The sequence below is a fragment of the Trachypithecus francoisi genome, unplaced genomic scaffold, assembly GCF_009764315.1.
Source record: "Trachypithecus francoisi isolate TF-2019V2 unplaced genomic scaffold, Tfra_2.0 Lachesis_group2, whole genome shotgun sequence".
In the NCBI taxonomy this organism is placed as follows: domain Eukaryota; kingdom Metazoa; phylum Chordata; class Mammalia; order Primates; family Cercopithecidae; genus Trachypithecus; species Trachypithecus francoisi.
In genome coordinates this window covers 107,255,165-107,275,451 of record NW_022681465.1, presented here as the reverse complement: position 1 = coordinate 107,275,451, position 20,287 = coordinate 107,255,165, and the positions used below count along the sequence as shown (strand labels likewise).

General features: G+C 43.9%; 1 non-coding gene across 1 annotated transcript; it reads right to left on the bottom strand.

Annotated features, from left to right (window-relative positions):
* Nucleotides 1–1,375: 1,375 nt before the first annotated feature.
* On the bottom strand, nucleotides 1,376–1,479 carry LOC117066285. The gene has a single exon (XR_004430262.1). It is a non-coding gene; the product is annotated as a small nucleolar RNA U13 (small nucleolar RNA).
* Between the last annotated feature and the right edge of the window lie 18,808 nt (nucleotides 1,480–20,287).

Here is a 20,287-nt window from a genome sequence, read left to right as displayed (position 1 = left end):
GATGTTGGAATAACAAGAATAATCATGGGAAACAGTCAGGGTCTTTCTCCTGATGGCATATGGGCCATTTTCAAGTGGGATGAGAATAGTTAATGTGTGATCTATGTGTTGATCTAATACAGGGCAGAAACCAATTTGAGCAAGTAATGCTCCAGGGCACACCCCCTTACTCACCCACACCTCAAAATAATTTTACCAACTGTTCAAAGTCCAAGTGACAAAGGGCAGTGCTGGTTGTCATTGTTCTTGGGTGAGTCATACTATACAGCTTACTAATTCCTCTTCCTCCCCAAAGCTGCCTTTTTCCCATCTTCTAGGGGTTGAGGATTGTTTTTTTTAATCACACTCCACAAATGTGAACCTCTTTTTTCTATCACACTACCAGGATCTCTCTTTCTCTTTCTCTCTGTGTATGTGTGTGTTTGCACACATGTGTGTATATGTGTGTTTCTGAATTTCGGACAATTTTTATGAAGTTCTATATAATGTAATTTTTTTGTGTGTGTATGCATGAGGCCAGGTGTTAAAATATATACATTTAATTTGTTAAATATATGTAACATTGTTGAAGTATCACATACCTACAAAAAGTGTACATGTCAGCCAGGTGCGGTGGCTCACACCTTTAATCTCAGAACTTTGAGAGGCTGAAGCAGGTGGATCATTTGAGGTCAGGAGTTCAAGACCAACCTGGCCAACATGGCAAAACCCTGTCTCTACTAAAACTACACAAATTTGCCAGGCGTGGTGGTGCGCGCCTGTAGTCCCAGCTACTCAAAAGGCTGAGGCAGCAGAATCACTTGAATCCGGGAAGCAGAGTTTGCAGTGAGCCAAGATTGTGCCACTGTACTCCAGCCTGGATGACAGAGTGAGAGTCTGTCTCAAAAAAAAAAAAAAAAAAGTACATATAAGTTTGCAGTTTCATAAAATTTTACAAAATTCATATACATAGAACCAGAATTCAAATCAAGAATCAGAATACTACCAGAATCCTGGAAGACTCGCTCATGCTGTCTTCCAGTCATGAATTCCCACCCGGGTAATGTGAGCCAAAAATGAAATTATAAGCTCCTCCCCCAAATGACTGAACAGACCCCTTCCTCTCCACCAAGGGGGTTTCAAACCGGGGTAGGAGGGTCGGATATGCCTCATTATACTCTACTCCCTTTGGAATTCAGGCACAGCTGACCAGCATTAACATTAAAACAAGAGATCTTATGACTGACAAAGCAGACTCTTTGTAGCAATAAAATACCAAATTCCAACCTGATTCTAGTATAGCATCACATTCAGATAGCAGACCCTGAAAGGAATAAAAATCTTTTACCCCAGAATATATTTCTTTGACATATTTTTATTTATTATTTTTCCTTTATGTCAGACAGGTAATGTGCCAACATCCTAATGAGGTTTGAGGGTGGCACATCTGATGCATGCATGTGAACGCCCTATCATTACACTCTTGAACTACAAAAGGATCAACTTTGATGTATTTTTTAAATGGCTCTGCAAAGTTGTATCTTGTGGGGGAAATTTACTTTCTATAGAGAATCTCCTTCCCTTTCCAAGTCTTTTTCTGATCCTGAAGAGATTGGCCGAGAGACCAGCACCTTTTAAAGTTCTAAATAGAAAACATTTGCCATCTGTTGCCTCTAAGGGTGGCCACCTATGAGACTTTATCTACATAATAAGAACCTTGCAAGTCTCCACAAGTCCTTATCTTAACCCAAACACTCCTTTCTATTGATTCCAGGTCTCTAGGTAATAACTCTTTCAACCAATTGCCAATCAGAAAATCTTTGAACCTACCTATCACCTAGAAGCACACTTCCCCCGACTTGAGTTGTGCTGCCTTTATAGATTGAATCAATGTATGCTTCACATGTATTGATTGATGTCTTATGTTTCCCTAAAATGTATAAAACTAAGCTGTAACTGAACCACCTTGGACACATTTCTCAGGACCTCTTGAGACTGTCTCTTGGGCCATGGTCACTCATATTTGGCTTGAAGTAAACCTCTTTAAATATTTTACAGAGTTTGACTTTTTTTGTCAACAGTAACAACTGTTCTAACTTCTAGAATAATAGATTAGTTTTTAGCTGGCAAAACAGCTCACACCTGTAATCCCAGCATTTGGGGAGGTTGAGGTAGAAGGATTCCTTGAGCCCAGGAGTTTGAGACGAGCCTGAGCAACACAGTGAGATCTCATCTCCACAAAAAATTTAAAAAAATAGTGGGGTGTTGTGGTGTGACTGTAGTCCCAGTCACTTGGAAGGCTGAGGCAGGAGGATCACTTGAGCCCAGGAATGCAAGGCTGCAGTGAGCTAAGATCACACCATTGCACTCCAGCCTGGGTAATAGAGTGGGACCCTGTCTCACTCTAGAACTTTAAAAATGGGTTAGTTTTGTCTATTTTTATTTTGTATTTTTATTTTTGAGAGATGGAGTCTCGCTCTGTCACCCAGGATGGAGTGCAGCAGCATGATCTCAGCTCACTGCAACCTCTGCCTCCCAGGTTCAAGCCATTCTCCTGCCTCAGCCTCCCAAGTAGCTGGGATTACAGGTGCCCGCCACCATGCCTGGCTAATTTTTGTGTTTTTAGTAGAGACAGGGTTTCACCATGTTGGCCAGGCTAGTCCTGAACTCCCACCCTCAGGTGATCCACTTGCCTCGGCCTCCCAAAGTGTTGGGATTGCAGGCATGAGCCATCGCGCCCAACCCAGTTTTGTCTATTGTTAAAGTTTTGACCTTTACATTATACGAGTAGAATTGTAAACTATGTACTCTTTTTTTGTCTGGCTTCTTTTGGTCCTCACATTGTGAGATTCATTCAGGTTGTGGTTTATAGCTGTAGTTTATTCATTCTCATTGCTGCATAGCCTTTCATTATATGGATATACTTTCATTTTTTTTTTTTTTTTACCAGGACCCTGAACACAGGCCACCATTGTGAAAAGAGAAAGCACAGCCACATGGTTGCAAGGTCAGTCTCCCAAGGAAATGACTAACCAGTTTGCTGGGCTGTCTTGAACAGCAGGCATATACAGGTCCTACGTCCACATTCTATCCTAAGGTACTCCTCATCATGACAGAACAATACAGAAAGATACACAAAGCACACCAGATTCACTACAGTTTAAGATTAGCCTGAGCAATCCTTTTTTCCATTAATCAAAACTTTACAGAGGAGATAAACAGTGATTTTGTGTTTGTTTTTTATTGTTGTTGTTTGTTTTTTGAGCCGGTGTCTCGCTATGTAGTCCAGGTTGGAGTGCAATGGCATGATCTTGGCTCACTGCAACCTCCACCTCCCAGGTTCAAGTGATTCTCCTGCCTCAGCCTCCCGAGTAGCTGGGACTACAGGCACTTGCCGCCACACCCAGCTAATTTTTTGTATTTTTAGTAGAGACGGGGTTTCACTGTGTTGCTCAGGCTGGTGTCGAACTCCTGAGCTCAGGCAATCCACCTGCCTCGGCCTTCCAAAGTGCTGGATTACAGGTGTGAGCCATCATGCCTGATATAAACAGTGATTTTTACCATTCATTTAACCAGTTTGCAGAGAGGGAGCACGGGCATGCATTCCCTGAGGCAGAGTAGGAAAAGCGAAGAGCTCAGGGAGACCAGAGAAAGACCCACCCATTGCTCAAAAGTTCAGGTGGCTGCTTGTCCGTCATGAAGGGATCTTTTCCAGCAGTCCTGTCAGCTCTCAAATTTCCCCTTTTAGGGAGGAAAAAGCTCCCCATGTTCCATGATCCTGTACCTGCCTAATCCTGTCACCCACAGTCATCAGCAAAGAGTGCAAAGCAGATTATTCCAAAGAGAGTAGCAGTTAACATCCTGTAGTGCCAAACCCATTCTTAGCCGAGAGGGACTTTACTGAGAGGGGCCTCTAACCCTCCTAAGTTGGGCCTTGAACCCAAGGTTGGTCAAGTGTCCTTGCCTTTTATTGAGAGGAGCCTTTAACCCTCTTTGTCTTAGGAGAGACTCTTCTAACTTCTTTAAGTTGGGCCTCTCACCCAATCCCATTCTTTACCCAGGTACCCCACCAACTTACCCAAAGTCAACCAATCTATTTCCTTTGAGTGAGGGGATTTCATCCCTTCAGGGTTCGCCAGAAAGATGTTACCGGACCCAACCACTTACCCAAAGTTAGCCTTTGTGTCAGGGGTTTCCGCACTATAGTCCCTTCTTTGGTTGCCAACAATATGTTACAATAAAAGGGTCCTGATCCATACCCCAAGAGAGGGTTCTTGGATTTTGCGCCATTAAGAATTCCTAGCAAGTCCCTAGAGTAAAGTGAAAGCAAGTTTACTAGCAAAGTAAAGGAACCAAAGAATGGCTACTCCACAGACAGAGCAGCCCCAAGGGCTGCTGGTTGCCCATTTTTATGGTTATTTCTTGATGATATGCTAAACAAGGGGTAGATTATTCATGCCTCCCCTTTTTAGATCACATCGGGTACTTTCTGATGTTGCCATGGCATTTGTAAACTGTCATGGTGCTAATAGGAGTGTAGCAGTGAGGACGGTCATCACCTTCTTGGTTTTGATGGGTTTTGGTCGGCTTCCTTACTGCAACCTGTTTTATCAGCAAAGTCTTTACGACTTGTGTCTTGTGCTGGTCTCCTATCTCATCCTGTGACTTAGAACGCCTGACTGTCTGGGAATGTAGCCCGGTAGGACTCAGCCTTATTTTACCCAGCCCCTACTCAAGATGGAGTTGCTCTGGTTCAAAGGCCTCTAACAATCATAGACCACTGGAACTTCAAACTCCTGGCCTCAGGTGATCCTTCCATGGTGGCCTCCCAAAGCACTGGGATTAGGAGTGTGGGCCATTATGACCAGTCCTATCCATATCTTTTTTTTTTTCTTTTTTGAAACAGAGTTTCACTCTGTTGCCCAGGCTAGAGTGTAGTGGCACAATCTCAGCTCAATGCAGCCTCAACCTCCTGGGCTCAAGCAATTCTCCCACCTCATTCTCCTGAGTAGTTGGGACAATAGTCACCTGCTACCGTGCCCAGCTAATTTTTTTTTTTTTTTTTTTTAGATGGAGTCTCACTCTGTTGCCAGACTGGAGGACAATGCTGCCATCTCGGCTCACTGCAACCTCCGGCGCCCTGGTTCAAGGGATTCTCCTGCCTCAGCCTCCCGAGTAACTGGGATTACAGGCACATACCACCAAGCCCAGCTAATTTTTGTATTTTTAGTAGAGATGGGTTTTCACCATGTTATCAAGACCAGGATAGTCTTGATCTCCTGACTTTGTGATCTGCCGCCTCGGCCTCCCAGAGTGCTAGGATTACAGGCGTGAGCCACTGCACCCAGACATGCGCAGCTAATTTATTATTTTTTGTAGATATGGGATCTCCCTGTGTTGCCCAGGCTGGTCTCAAACTCTTGGGCTCAAGCAGTCATCCTGCCTCAGCCTCCCAAAGTGCTGGGATTACAGACATGAGCAACCACACCTGGTCCCATTACATTTTTGTTTGTTGTTTTTGAGATAGGATCTTACATCACTCAGGTTAGCATGCAGTGATGCAATCATGGCTCACTGTAACCTCAACCTCCCTGGCTTAAGTGATTCTCCTGCCTCAGCCTCCTGAGTATGGGACTACGGGCACATACTACCATGCCCAGCTAACTTACGCATTTTTTATACACACACTAATAAATACTACAGGCACACACTACCATGCCCAACTAACTGGGATTACAGGCATGAGCCACTGCACCCAGCCTGAGTAATTACTTTTTGATGATACATAGTTATGAATGTGTATATGTGCTCACAATATATTAAGTGCAAATTACAGAACTGCATTGTATGCTCTATTTCTGGTATATATATATAAATTTATTTATTTTTTTCAGACAGAGTCTTGCTCTGTCACCCAGGCTGGAGTGCAATGGTGCAGTCTCGGCTCACTGCAACCTACACCTCCCGGACTCAAGCAATCCTCCCACCTCAGCCTCCCAACACAGCAAAATTAGTTTTGCTGTGTTGTCCGGGCTGGTCTCCAACTCCTGAGCTCAAGCGATCCGCCTGCCTCGGCTTCCGAAAGTGTTAGGATTACAGGCATAAGCCACTGCGCCCAGCCCCCATCCTATTTTTTTTTTTTTTTTGGTTTACAATAACTTAACATTATAAGCTTTATTATGATTGGTAGCATATACTCAGACATCACAATTTTATAAATGCCATACAATTTTGAAACATATTAACATTATTCACTAAAATATAGCTTGAAGAGGATTAAACCTTATTTTTATTTTGGCAATCTCATGTAACTAAGCACGTGAAATAGTCCTGTTCACCTCTCTTTTGGATGCTCCAAAAGAGAGCTCCAAAGGCCCTCTGTAGCATTCAAAAGTTAGGGGTCAGAAAAAAAACTTTTGAAGCTGAAGTTTGATTTGGGGAAGCCTGTCCCCATCCTACTTTTAATGGACATTTGAGTGTCCAGTGTGTGGCTCTTGCCAACAGTGTGAAGCATAGTTTTTATACTGAGTCCTGGTTTTAAGAGGGAGTGTTAGGTATTCAAGTTAAAAAAAAACCAAAAAACAGAAAACAAAGACTGCTTGTGGCAAATAATAGAAACAAATGAACATTCCACAGATACCTTTGTTCACCCTAAAAATGGCTCCCAGGGTTAGGAAGCCCATATGGGAAAGAGGAAAAAAGAAAGAGAGCCCAGAGCCGAGAGTGATTTACAGTTCAGCCTGCCGCCCCTGTTCGCTTCTCCAAGGCAACCCCTTGCCCCTCCTCCTAATTTGGCCTAAATCAGTAGCTTTTCAAAACACTTGCTGGGTATGCAAACTGACCGGTTTAAGGGCTCTATGATAGATTCATTGCTATGTGGTCAGCGAACCAAGATGGGGGTGGGTCATCTCGTTAGAACGAACAGTTAAAGCCCTGTGAAGCGCTATCCAGAGTTCTGACCTTCCCTACTTGTGTCAGAAAATGTACAGCGCCATAGAATCAGAGATTTGAGCTGAAAGGGGTCTAAGGGAGAATGTAGGCCAACTCCTCATTTTACAGATGAGGAAACTGAGTCCCAGACAGCTAAAGTGCTCAAGATCACATGCAGAGTCATGGGTTGGGCTGGATGTTGATTTAGAACCACATCTTCAACTTCAGGGGTTTTGTTTTGCTTGTTTTGTTTTTCTTTTACTAGGCTACATTGTAACATGACCTTACCTCTCCACTGCATTTGCAATATGATGCTGGTTGCCTTATTTTCTGACTTCCTCCATTTAGAGTAGTTTTTCTCTGGCTAAAATGTTACTACCCTCTTCTATGACTTCCTCATTTTTGTTTTTGTTTTGCTTTCTATTTTGTCCATCCGTGTGCCATCAATGATATTTATATGGCCTGGATAACAGAGGTGGAAACTCATGTGCTGATATCCCTTAGAAACTAGGAGTTTTCAATAGTCAAGCAATTACAGAGTAATTTCTTTCTTTCTTTCTTTTTTTAGATGAATTTTGCTCTTGCTGTGCAGACTGGAGTGCAATGGTATGATATTGGCTCACTGCAACCTCCACCTCCCGGGTTCAAGCAATTCTTCTGCCTCAGTTTCCCAAGTTGCTGGGATTACAGGAATGTGCCACCAGGCCTAATTTTGTATTTTAGTAGAGTCAGGGTTTCACTATGTTGGTCAGGCTGGTCTCAGACTCCTGAGCTCAAGTGATCCTCCTGCCTCAGCCTCCCAAAGTGCTGGGATTACAGGCGTGAGCCACCGCGCCCAGCTGGAGTAATCACTTTTTAGTGATACTTAGTTATGAATGTGTACATATGCTCATAATATATTGAGTGCAAATTACAGAACTGCATTGTATGCTCTATTTCTGATATACATATATATATATTTTTTAATTAATTATTTTTTTCAGACTGTCTTGCTCTGTCGCCCAGGCTGGAGTGCAATGGTGCAATCTCGGCTCACTGCAACCTCCACCTCCCGGACTCAAGCAATGCTCCACCTCAGCCTCCTGAGTAGCTGGGATTACAGGTGCCCGCCACCATGATTAATTTTTTTTTTTATTATACTTTAAGTTCTAGGGTACATGTGCATAACGTGCAGGTTTGTTACATATGTATACTTGTGCCATGTTGGTGTGCTGCACCCATCAACTCATCAGCACCCATCAATTCGTCATTTATATCAGGTATAACTCCCAATGCAATCCCTCCCCCCTCCCCCCATTAATTTTTGTATTTTTAGTAGAGATGGAGTTTCGCCACGTTGGCCAGGCTGGTCTCAAGCTCCTGACCTCAAGTGATTCACCTGCCTCGGCCTCCCAAAGTGCTGGGCCTACAGGCATGAGCCACCCCGCCCGGCCGAAAGTAAGTTTTAACTGAACTTGGAAGTATGTGATCTTTATCTGAAAGGACTGTTAACCATGGCACCAAGGACAACCCTACTGATTCTTTTTGCAATTCAAGTTCTAAGACATTTAAAACATAATTTCTCTGTACACTGTGTAATATTCACTTTTGTTCTCCCCAGTGCCTGACATAATTTGGGCCCAATCCACTTTTGGTAAATGAGTAATATGAATAAATGGAATGGAGATCTCACAGTGTGAGAATATCAGCTAACTATAGTAATGGGAAGGGGGCTGGTTTACGAGGTTGATAAAGAGAGATACATTTTTATTTGTCAGCATCCAGAGATCCACATGGACAGGGTTTACCTTCTACCTGCTGCTAGGAATACTGGCCTAGCCTCTATGATTTTAAAAATAACCCAAGAGGCGGCCAGGAGTTGTGGCTCATGCCTGTAATCCCAGCACTTTGGGAGGCCAAGGCGGATGGATCACAAGGTCAGGAGATCGAGATGATCCTGGCTAAGACAGTGAAACCCTGTCTCTACTAAAAATACCAAAAATTAGCCGGGCCTGGTGGTGTGCACCTGTAATCCCAGCTACTTGGGAGGCTGAGGCAGGAGAATCCCTTGAACCCGGGAGGCAGAGGTTGCAGTGAGCTAAGATCATGCCACTGCACTCCAGCCTGGGCGACGGAGCGAGACTTTGTCTCAATAAATAAATAAATAAATAAAAAACACAAGAGGCTATGTTTTAGGTAAATAAAGACATTAGAATTTTCGTATTTTTTCAGACCTGTGCTCTATCCTACACAGCATTCAAATCCAGCAGAATTTATATGCCTGATTCTAAAAGTCTATCTCAAAGCTTAGGAATCAACCCCCATCCTAGTTAACCCATTATGGCTTCATCATCCCTGAACTTATCTAACAATCTACTCTTTTTTTTTGAGACGGCGTTTCACTTTCATCCCCCAGGCTGGAGTGCAATGGCACACTCTCGGCTCACTAAAACCTCCACCTCCCAGGTTCAAGCAATTCTCCTGCCTCAGCCTCCCGAGTAGCTGGGATTACAGGCACATACCATCATGCCCGGCTAATTTTTGTATTTTTAGTAGAGACGGGGTTTCACTATGTTAGCCAGGCTGGTCTCAAACTCCTGACCTCATGTGATCCACCCACCTTGGCCTCCCAAAGTGCTAGGATTACAGGCGTGAGCCACCATGCCCGGCCCTAATATCCTACTCTTATATTTGTATTTATTCTAGAAACAATTTTGGGTGATGTTTTATATTTACTAAAGATAGACAAAAATCACCCATAACCCGGCTACCCCATCTCAGGAGGTGTAGAGCCATCAATGACCTTTGAATTTGTCGTGAAAGCCTGGAAAGATGTCGATCAAGATGTCAATGGTGCCTAAAAGGCATACGATGGAAGTTTTTTTTTTTTTTTTTGTTGAGACGGGGTCTCACTCTGTTGCCCGGGCTGGAGTGTAGTGGCCGGATCTCAGCTCACTGCAAGCTCCGCCTCCCGGGTTCACGCCATTCTCCTGCCTCAGCCTCCCGAGTAGCTGGGACTACAGGCGCCCGCCACCTCGCCCGGCTAGTTTTTTGTATTTTTTTTTAGTAGAGACGGGGTTTCACAGTGTTAGCCAGGATGGTCTCGATCTCCTGACCTCATGATCCGCCCATCTCGGCCTCCCAAAGTGCTGGGATTACAGGCTTGAGCCACCGTGCCCGGCCTAGATTTTTTTTTTTTTTTTTAACTTAGAAAGGCTCAACTTAAAGCTTACATTGGAAAAAGTAAATTATTCTCAATTCAGAGCACAAACCAGTCAAACCTGCCAGTCATTAACAGATGGCATCTTTCACACATTGTACATGCCACAGTCTAAAACAAAATTTGCAAATTGACTGTAAGAGTAAACATTTGAGCCCACACACTGCTTTTTATTTCTTCACTCAATGTATATGAAATGAGTTTCGAGTATATTCTGGTTACTAGTTTAGGTCCAGTGGATACAGCAATGAACACAACCACCATCAAAGCGTTTATGTAAATTGATTTTTTGGGCAAACATAGACCATAAAAAAGATAAGTGAAATTTTGGTGCATTAAATTGCAATAAGAGCTAAGAAGAGAAAACAATGCAGGTAAGTGGTAGGTTAAATTTTAGACTGTGGCCAGGAAAAGTGTCACTAAGGTGTCTTTGTGGCCCGAAAAGGTGGCTCACACCTGTAATCCCAACATGTTGGGAGGTTGAGGCGGGAGGATCTCCTGTCCAGGGTTTTGAAACCAGCCTGAGCAACATGGGCAGAATCCACCTGTACAAAAAATAAAAACATTAGCCAGGCATGGTGTCCTGTGCCTATATTTGGGAGGCTGAGGTGGGAAGATCTGCTTGAGCCTAGGAGACCAAGGCTGCAGTGAGCTGTGATCCTGCCACCACCCTCCACCCTGGGTGACAGAGTGAGACTCTGTCTCAAAAAAAAAAAAAAAGAAAGAAAGAAATCTTTTGAATAGAGGTAGGAAGGGAGTGAGGGAGCCAGCAATGCAGACTGTAATGAGAAGGGCATCTTGGGCCCAGGCAAGTGGGTGTGAAGAGGCCAGAGTATGCAGATGACTGAGAAGGTCAGTGTGGCTGGAGCTGGGAGAAGGAGGGATTAGAGGAGAAGATGAGTACAGAGAAGGGGGGTGGTGAAGTTTAATTGCGACCTTGTAGATCATCGTAAGGCTTTGGCTTTCACTCTGAATGAGAGTGAAATCCTCACCTCAGCCTCCCAAGTAGCTGGGACCAGACACCTGCCAACACGGCTGGCTATTTTTTTTTTTTTAACTTTTTGTAGAGATGGTGTCTCACTGTGTTGTCTGGACTGGTCTCGAACTCCTGCCCTAAGTGACTTCCTGCCTCGGCTTCCATACAGGTGTCGGGACCTGAACATTACTTAATATTCCCAAATCATCTAATATCCACCTTACGTTCAAATTTCCCAAATTGTTATGTAAATAATTTTGGAAATCATATCTGTTGATTAAAGAACGTAAATAAATGCACATGCCTGACACTGCCTTCATACAGTGTTTCCAAGCACAGATTTCTTTTTTAACTTCACCCTGGAATGCAGCTCAAATGAAGGCAGTGCAGTTTGTTTAGTGGACAGTAGGGGGCGCCACAAGTCCATTATGCTATTTGCCAGCGTTGGTGATTTCCCTAGCGGAGGAGTGGGTGCCCGGAGTTCTGGGTAATTTTCAGTGTATCACACAAGACCTGTGATTTCAGAGTGCACTCAGAACCCCACAATGTCACCATTTCTGTAAGGGAGGTCATAAAGACTTCAAAGCAGAATTGAATTTTATTCCATTAAAAGCCAACTCAAGCCACACAGTACTTTTTTGGGATGATTTTCAAAACTGTGCTGTGAAATCAAATTAACAAAAAGCTATAATTCATTGAACTAACCACTTAAAGGAAATGACCCTAATCATTTCTCAAAAGCAAACTGAGAAATGATTGAGAATTTTTTTTGTCTTTAAAATATTACTTTTTTTTTCTTTCTTTCTTTTCTTTTTTTTTTTCGAGACGGAGTCTGGCTCTGTCGCCCAGGCTGGAGTGCAGTGGCGCGATCTCGGCTCACTGCAAGCTCTGCCTCCCGGGTTCACGCCATTCTTCTGCCTCAGCCTCCCGAGTAGCTGGGACTACAGGCGCCCGCCACCACGCCCGGTTAATTTTTTGTACTTTTAGCAGAGACGAGGTTTCACCGTGTTAGCAAGGATGGTCTCCATCTCCTGACCTCTTGATTCGCTCACTTTGGCCTCCCAAAGTGCTGGGATTACAGGCGTGAGCACCGCACCTGGCCTTGGCATTCCTTTTTTTTTTTTTTTTGAGACGGAGTTTCGCACTTGTTGCCCAGGCTAGCTTGCAATGGTGCGATCTCGGCTCACCGCAACCTCCGCCTCCCGGGTTCAAGTGATTCTCCCGCCTCAGCCTCCGGAGTAGCTGGGATTACAGGCATGCACCACCACGCCAGGCTAATTTTGTGTTTTTAGTAGAGATGGGGTTTCTCCATGTTGGTCGGGCTTGTCTCGCACTTCCGACCTCAAGTGATCCACCCGCCTCAGCCTCCCAAAGTGCTGGGATTACAGGCGTGAGCCACCGCGCCCGGCGGCATTACCTTTCTTAATGAAAGAAGAAACATGCTTTTGCCACCACATTTTTCCAGATTGTTTTTGTTGTTGTTGTATTGTTTTTTCAGTTCCTTACTTGTTTTATATATTGCCTGGAATCCAGTATATTTCTTCTTGAAAGTATTCCTGCAGCCCACAGACGTTCGTTTGTGTTTTTTATTCCTTTTTTCTTTTTTTTTTTTGAGATGGAGTCTCATTCCGTCACCCAGGCTGGAGTGCAGTCGCAAGATCTTGGCTGACTGTAACCTCCACCTCCTGGGTTCAAGCGATTCTTGTGCTTCAGCTGTAGCTGAACTTGTACTTCAGAGTAGCTGGGACTGTAAGTGCATGCCACCACACCCAGCTAATTTTTGTATTTAATACAAAATGTGCCGGGCGCGGTGGCTCAAGCCTGTAATCCCAGCACTTTGGGAGGCCGAGATGGGCGGATCACGAGGTCAGGAGATCGAGACCATCCTGGCTAACATGGTGAAACCCCGTCTCTACTAAAAAATACAAAAAACTAGCCGGGCGAGGTGGCGGGCGCCTGTAGTCCCAGCTACTTGGGAGGCTGAGGCAGGAGAATGGCGTGAACCCAGGAGGCGGAGCTTGCAGTGAGCTGAGATCCGGCCACTGCATTCCAGCCTGGGCGACAGAGCGAGACTCCGTCTCAAAAACAAACAAACAAACAAACAAACAAACAAAAACAAAATGTTTTCACCATGTTGGCCAGGCTGGTCTTGAACCCCTGAACTCAAATGATCTACTGGCTTCAGCCTTTCAAAGTGCTGGGATTACAGAAGTGAGCCACCGTGCCCAGCCTGTGTGTGTGTGTGTGTGTGTGTGTGTGTGTGTGTGTGTGTGTCTTGAGATGGAGTCTCACTCTGTCACCCAGGCTGGAATGCAGTGGCATGATCTCTGCTCATTGCAACCTCCACCTCCCAGGTTCAAGAGCTCCTCCTGCCTCAGCCTCCCGAGTAGCTGGGACTACAAGCACACGCCATCATGCCCAGCTAATTTTTGTATTTTTAGAAGAGACAGGGTTTCACTATGTTGGCCAGGCTGGTCTCAAACTCTTGACCTCGTGATCTGCCCACCTGACCTTCCAAAGTGCTGGGATTTTTTTTATGTGTTTGTTTATTTGAGATGGGGTCTCTGTTGCCCAGGCTGGACTTGGTTCACTGCAGCCCCAACCTCCCAAGTTCAGGTGATCCTGCCACCTCAGCCTCCCTAGTAGCTGGCACTACAGGTGTGTGCCACCAACCTGGCTAATAATTTTTTTTTTTTTTTGAGAGGGAGTCTCGCTGTGTCGCCCAGGCTGGAGTGCAGTGGCGCGATCTCGGCTCACTGCAAGCTCCGCCTCCCGGGTTCACGCCATTCTCCCGCCTCAGCCTCCGAGTAGCTGGGACTACAGGCGCCCGCCACGGCGCCCGGCTAGTTTTTTGTATTTTTAGTAGAGACGGGGTTTCACCGTGTTAGCCAGGATGGTCTCGATCTCCTGACCTTGTGATCCGCCCGCCTCGGCCTCCCAAAGTGCTGGGATTACAGGCTTGAGCCACCGCGCCCGGCCCCTGGCTAATTTTTTGTATGTTTGGTAGAGATGGGGTTTCACTATGTTGTCCAGTCCTGTCTCGAACTCCTGGGCTCAAGCATCTGCCTGCCTTAGTCTCCCAAAGTGCTGGGATTACAGGCATGAGCCACCAAGCCCGACCTGATATCTGACATTTGTTATAATTTGCATAGCTCTTAACCTGGCTTGTTCCTTCATTGCCTGCATCTCATACATTTTTCTTTCTCAATTTTCTCCCCCCACCTCCACTCCCCTGCTTTTTTTTTTTCGTAACTGAAGCATCCTATTTTCAGTCCCTTTCTCTCTTTTCCTCTCCCCTGATATAGACGCCAGTCCACACCCTGTCTGGGCAGAGAAGTCTCACTCCTCCAGAGCCCCTCCCACACATAACCCCTTACTGCACTCCCTCTGTCTACAATTCATGTTTTCTTTTCATCTCCCAGAAATGTGTTGAAATCTCTCGACGACTGATGCCCAAATCATGCCTCATCATCTTTTTGACTACGGATTTATACTCTTTTAAATTCTTTATTGCTTCATTAGTATCTTGAGAAAGAAGAATGACAAACCTACATGCTAAGTTTACCTTCTTGAATTGGAATCTGTTTTATATAAATGTGGGTTGTTGAGGGTTTTTTTTTTTTTTGCCTTTTTGTTTTCATAAATACAAGTATTGTGTTTAACTCTTTCGCTAAATACACAGAAACTATTGCTACCATGTTTACATAGCAGTTTTGCAAACTTAACTAGGTCCCTTGAATATTTGGGAATTACAGTACTAACATACTAACTGATGGTTAAAGGTGAAAAAGAGGAATATAAAGGGTCTATACTTACTGTAAGTTACAGGCTACAGCCCAAATTATTTTTCAGAGCAAGCATTTGTTAATCCACAGCTTTCTGGAGCTGTACTCTGTATAGAAAAATTATTATTCCTATTCCTAACAAGTTTCCAAGAGAAGGACAAACACAAGCATTTATACCACCAAGTAGAGAGCAACCTCAGTGAGAAATAAAGAATGTCAATTAGCAAAGTCATTATGATTCACAGCCCCTTTTTTGTTTTTTTAATATCATTTCAATGTTTATTTTAGATTTAGGGAGTATGTGTGCAGGTTTGTTCCAAGGGTATATTGCATAATGCTGAGGTCTGGAGTACAACTGATCCCCTCATGACGTTAGTGAGCATAGTACCCAATAGTGTTTTGTTTTGTTTTGTTTTTTTGAGACAGAGTCTCACTCTGTCACCCAGGCTGGAGTTCAATGGCACGATCTCGGCTCACTGCAACCTCCGCCTCCCGGGCTTAAGCGATTCTCATGCCTCAGCCTCCTGAGTATCTGGGCCTACAGTCACGCGCCACCGTGCCCGACTAATTTTTGTATTTTCAGTAGAGATGAGGTTTCCCCATGTTGGCCAGGCTGGTCTCGAACTCCTGACCTCAGGTGATCCACCTGCCTAGGCCTCCCAAAGTGTTGGGATTACAGGTGTGAGCCACGGCGCCCAGCCTCAGTAGTTCGTTTTTTCACTCTTTCTCTCTCCCTACCTCCCACCCAGTAGTTCCCAGCATCTATTGTTCCTGTCTTTATGTCCACGTGTACCCAATGTCTAGCTTCCACTTATAAGTGAGAGCATGTGTTATTTGGTTTTCTGTTCCTGCATTAATTCGCTTAGGATAATAGCCTTCAGCTTCCTCCATGTTGCCGCAAAGGACATGATCTCTTATGGCTGTATCTCTTATATACACATATGGTATATGTGTATATAAAAAAGAATAAGATCATATATGTACCACATATACACAATACTACATGTGTATTTATACCACATTTTCTTTATCCAGTCCACGGTTGATGGGCACCTAGGTTAAGTCCATGTTTTTGCTATTGTGAATCATGCTGTGATGAACATACGAGTTCATGTGTCTTTATGGAGAACGATTTATTTTCTTCTGGATATATCCCCAGTAATGGGATTGCTGGGTTGAATGGTAGTTCTAAGTTCTTTGAGAAATCTCCAAACTTTTTTCCATAGTGACAACTAATTTACATCCCCACTAATAGTGTATAAGCATTCTCTTTTCTCCATAGCCATGCCAGCATCTGTTAATTTAGGACTTTTTTTTTTTTTTTTTTTGAGGCGGAGTCTCGCTCTGTCGCCGGGACTGGAGTGCAGTGGCCGGATCTCAGCTCACTGCAAGCTCCGCCTCCCGGGTTTACGCCATTCTTCTGCCTCAGCCTCCTGAGTAGCTGGGACTACAGGCGCCCGCCACCTCGCCCGGCTCGTTTTTGTATTTTTAGTAGAGATGGGGTTTCACCGTGTTAGCCAGGATGGTCTCCATCTCCTGACCTCGTGATCCGCCCGCCTCGGCCTCCCAAAGTGCTGGGATTACAGGCTTGAGCCACCGCGCCCGGCCGACTTTTTTTTTTTTTTAAGACAGAGTCTCACTTTTGTTGCCTAGGCTAGAGTGCAATGGTGTGATCTCAGCTCACCACAACCTCCACCTCCCAGGTTCAAGCAATTCTCCTGCCTCAGCCTCCCAAGTAGCTGGGATCACAGGCATGTGCTACCATACCTGGCTAATTTTGTATTTTTAGTAAAGATGAGTTTTTCCATGTTCTTCAGGCTGGTCTTGAACTCCTGACCTCAGGTGACCACCTGCTTCTGCTTCCCAAAGTATTGTGATTACAGGCGTAAGCCACTGCGCACGGCCATTTTATGACTTTTAAATAACAGCCATTCTGACTGGGGTGAGATAGTATCTCATTGCACTTTTTATTTGCATTTCTCTGATTATTCGTGATATTGAGCATTATTTTTTCATGTTTGTTGGCTGCTTGGGTGTCTTCTTTGAGAAATGTCTGTTCATGTCCTTTGCCCACCTTTTTTTTTTTGAGACAGAGTCTCACTCACTCTGTTGCTCAGGCTGGAGTGCAGTGGTGTGATCTTGGCTGATTGTAACCTCCACCTCCCGTTTTAAAGTGATTCTCCCACCTCTGCCTCCCCAGTAGCTCAGATTATAAGTGTGCACCACCATGCCTGGCTAACTTTTGTATTTTTAGTAGAGACAGGGTTTTGCCATGGTGGCCAGGCTATTCTCAAACTCCTAACCTTAAGTGATCCACCTGCCTAGGCCTCCCAAAATGCTGGGATCACAGGCATGTGCCACAGTGCCCAGTCCTTTGCGCACATTTTTTTCTTTTTTGAGACAGACTTTCGCTCTTGTTGCCTAGGCTGGAGTGCAATGGTGTGATCTTGGCTCACCGCAACCTCTGCCTCCTGGGTTCAAGAGATTCTCCTGCCTCAGCCTTCTGAGTAGCTGGGATTACAAGCATGCGCCACCATGCCCTTGCCCACTTTTTAATGAGGTTGGCTTGTTGAATTAAATTCCTTATAGATTGTGTTTTTGTTTTTTTGAAACAGGGTCCTGCTCTGCCACCCAGGCTGGGGAGCAGTGGCACGATCATAGCTTACTGCAGCCTCAAACTCCTGAGCTCAAGTGATCTTGCTGCCTCAGCCTCCCAACTAGCTGGGACTACAGGCATGTGCCACCACGCTTGGCTCCTTATAGATTTTGGATATTAGACCTTTGTCAGATGTATGGTTTGCAAATATTTTCTCACTTTCTTTAGGTTGCCTGTTTACTCTGTTGATAGTTTCTTTTGCTGTGTAGAAGCTCGTTAGTGTAATTAGGCTCCACTTGTTAATTTTTGTTGCTATTGCTTGAGGACTTAGTCATAAATTCTTCCCCAAGGCCAATGTTCAGAATGGTATTTCCTAGGTTTTCTTCTAGGATTCCTATAGTTTGAGGTCTTACATTTAGATTTTTAATCCACCATGAATTAATTTTTGTGTGTAATGAATTGTAGGGGTCTAGTTTCATTCTTCTGCATATTGCTAGCTGGCTATCCCAGCACTGTTTATTGAATAAGGAGTCTTTCCTCATTATTTATTTTTATTGACTCTGCTGAAGATCACATGGCTGTAGATGTGTGGCTTCATTTCTGGGTTCCCTCTTCTGTTCCATTGGTCTGTATATACTGTTTCTGTACCAGCATCATGCTGTTTTGGTTACTGTAACCTTATAGTATATGATGTCAGGTAATGTGATGCCTCCCGCTTTATTCTTTTTGCTTAGGATATTGCTTTACCTATTCAGGCTTTTCTGATTCCATATGAATTTTAGAATAGTTTCTTTCTAATTCTGTAAAAAATGATGTTGGTAGTTTGATAGGAATAGTATTGAAATCGTAAATTGCTTTGGGCAGTATGGACATTTAAATGCTATTAATTCTTCCAATCCATGAGCATGGAATGTTTTTCCATTTGTTTGTGTCATCTCTGATTTCTTTCAGCAGTGTTTTATAGTTCTCTTGATAGAGAGCTCTCACCTTGATTAGATGTATTCCTAGGTATTTTGTGTGTGTGTGGCTATTGTAAATAGGATTGCATTCTTGATTTGGCTCTCAGCTTGAACATTATTGGTGTATAGAAATGCTACTGATTTTTGTACATTGATTTTGTATCCTGAAATTTTACTGATGTTGCTTATCAGTTCCAGGAGCCTTTTGGCAGTCTTTAGGGTTCTCTAGGTATGTAATCATATCATCAACAAAGAGAGATAGTTTGACTTCTTTTCCTATTTGGATGCTTTTATTTTATTGCCTGTTTGCCCTGCATAGGCCCCTTTCATTGTCAAGTCTAATAATATGTTTATGTGAACAAAAGTCTGTCTTAATAAGATAGTTATGACCATAAAAGAAGGACAGTATTACTCAGGAGGCTGAGGCAGGAGAACTGCTTGAATCTGGGAGGCAGAGGTTGCAGTGAGTTGAGATAGTGCTACTGCACTCCAGCCTGGGTGACAACTCAAGACTGTCTTCAAAAAAATAAGAAAAAAAAAATGACAATGTTACTTGGGAGGCTGAGGCAGGAGAATCACTTGAATCCAGGAGGCAGAGGTTGCAGTGAGCCAAGATCGTGCCACTGCACTCCAGCCTGGGTGAAAGAATGAGACTCTGTCTCCAAAAAGAAAAAAAAAAAGAATGACAATATTTAGTCTTCCAGAGTTATGTATAAATTTTATGTATCTTACCTCCCTTCAAAGACTGATGATTAGTTGGTGTTTTCATATTATTTAGGCACAGAATATTATTTGAGATCAGTGATAGTTGGTCTTTACATCACAGCTATAAGTAATACAAGAACTATAAATATTATAAGATCCATAGATATATGGGCTAACAGATCATTTCTGATGTATTTACTTTTTGGTCAGTTATTATCTAACTTTTGTAGGGTGCCTATTTTATGCTTTGCAGTTTTTGTTTTTTGTGAGGTTTTTGTATTTTTTGTAGAGATGGGGTTTCGCCATGTTGGCCAGGCTGGTCTCGAACTCCTGGCCTCAAGTGATCTGCCCACCTCAGCCTCCCAAAGTGTTGGGATTACAGGCGTGAGCCACGGCACCCAGCCTATGCTTTGCATTTTGATCAAATTATTAGATGATATTAAACCAAATAAGACCCTGCCCTCAGGAGTTTACTTTGATCTCTTTGAATTTTTTCCTGATATATATATATATTTTTAAATGTTCATTGTGACTCAGAGTTGATTTCATGACTCACTAATGAATCATACATATAATGTGAAAAACACTAATAAAGAGACATTTGTGCCTTCTGCTGTATTGGTGACTTCAGTATGTCTGCTCGATCATGAAAGAAACTAGCTAGTCTGTTAGACAGATGGATTGTACAGAAACTTCTTGAAGTGGTAGGAATATATCTTAGATTTTCATTTCAGATAGTTTTGATGGCAAGAGTTTTTAAGAGTACCAGTTATGGACTGAACTAGTGAAGATCCAATGAGGTTTTTCCATGGCTAGCTCAGGTTGGAGCTGACTCTCTCTCTCTCTCTCTCTCTCTCTCTCGTGTGTGTGTGTGTGTATATTTTTTGAGACTGAGTTTCACTTTTGTTGCCCATGCTGGAGTGCAATGGCACCATCATCTTGGCTCACCGCAACCTCCGCCTCCTGGGTTCAAGTGATTCTCCTGCCTCAGCCTCCCAAGTAGCTGGGATTACAGGCATGCGCCAACACTCCCGGCAATTTTCTATTTTTAGTAGAGACAGGGTTTCTCCATGTTGGTCAGGCTGGTCTCGAACTCCTGACCTCAGGTGATCTGCCTGCCTCTGCCTCTGAAAGTGCTGGGATTACAGGTCTGAGCCA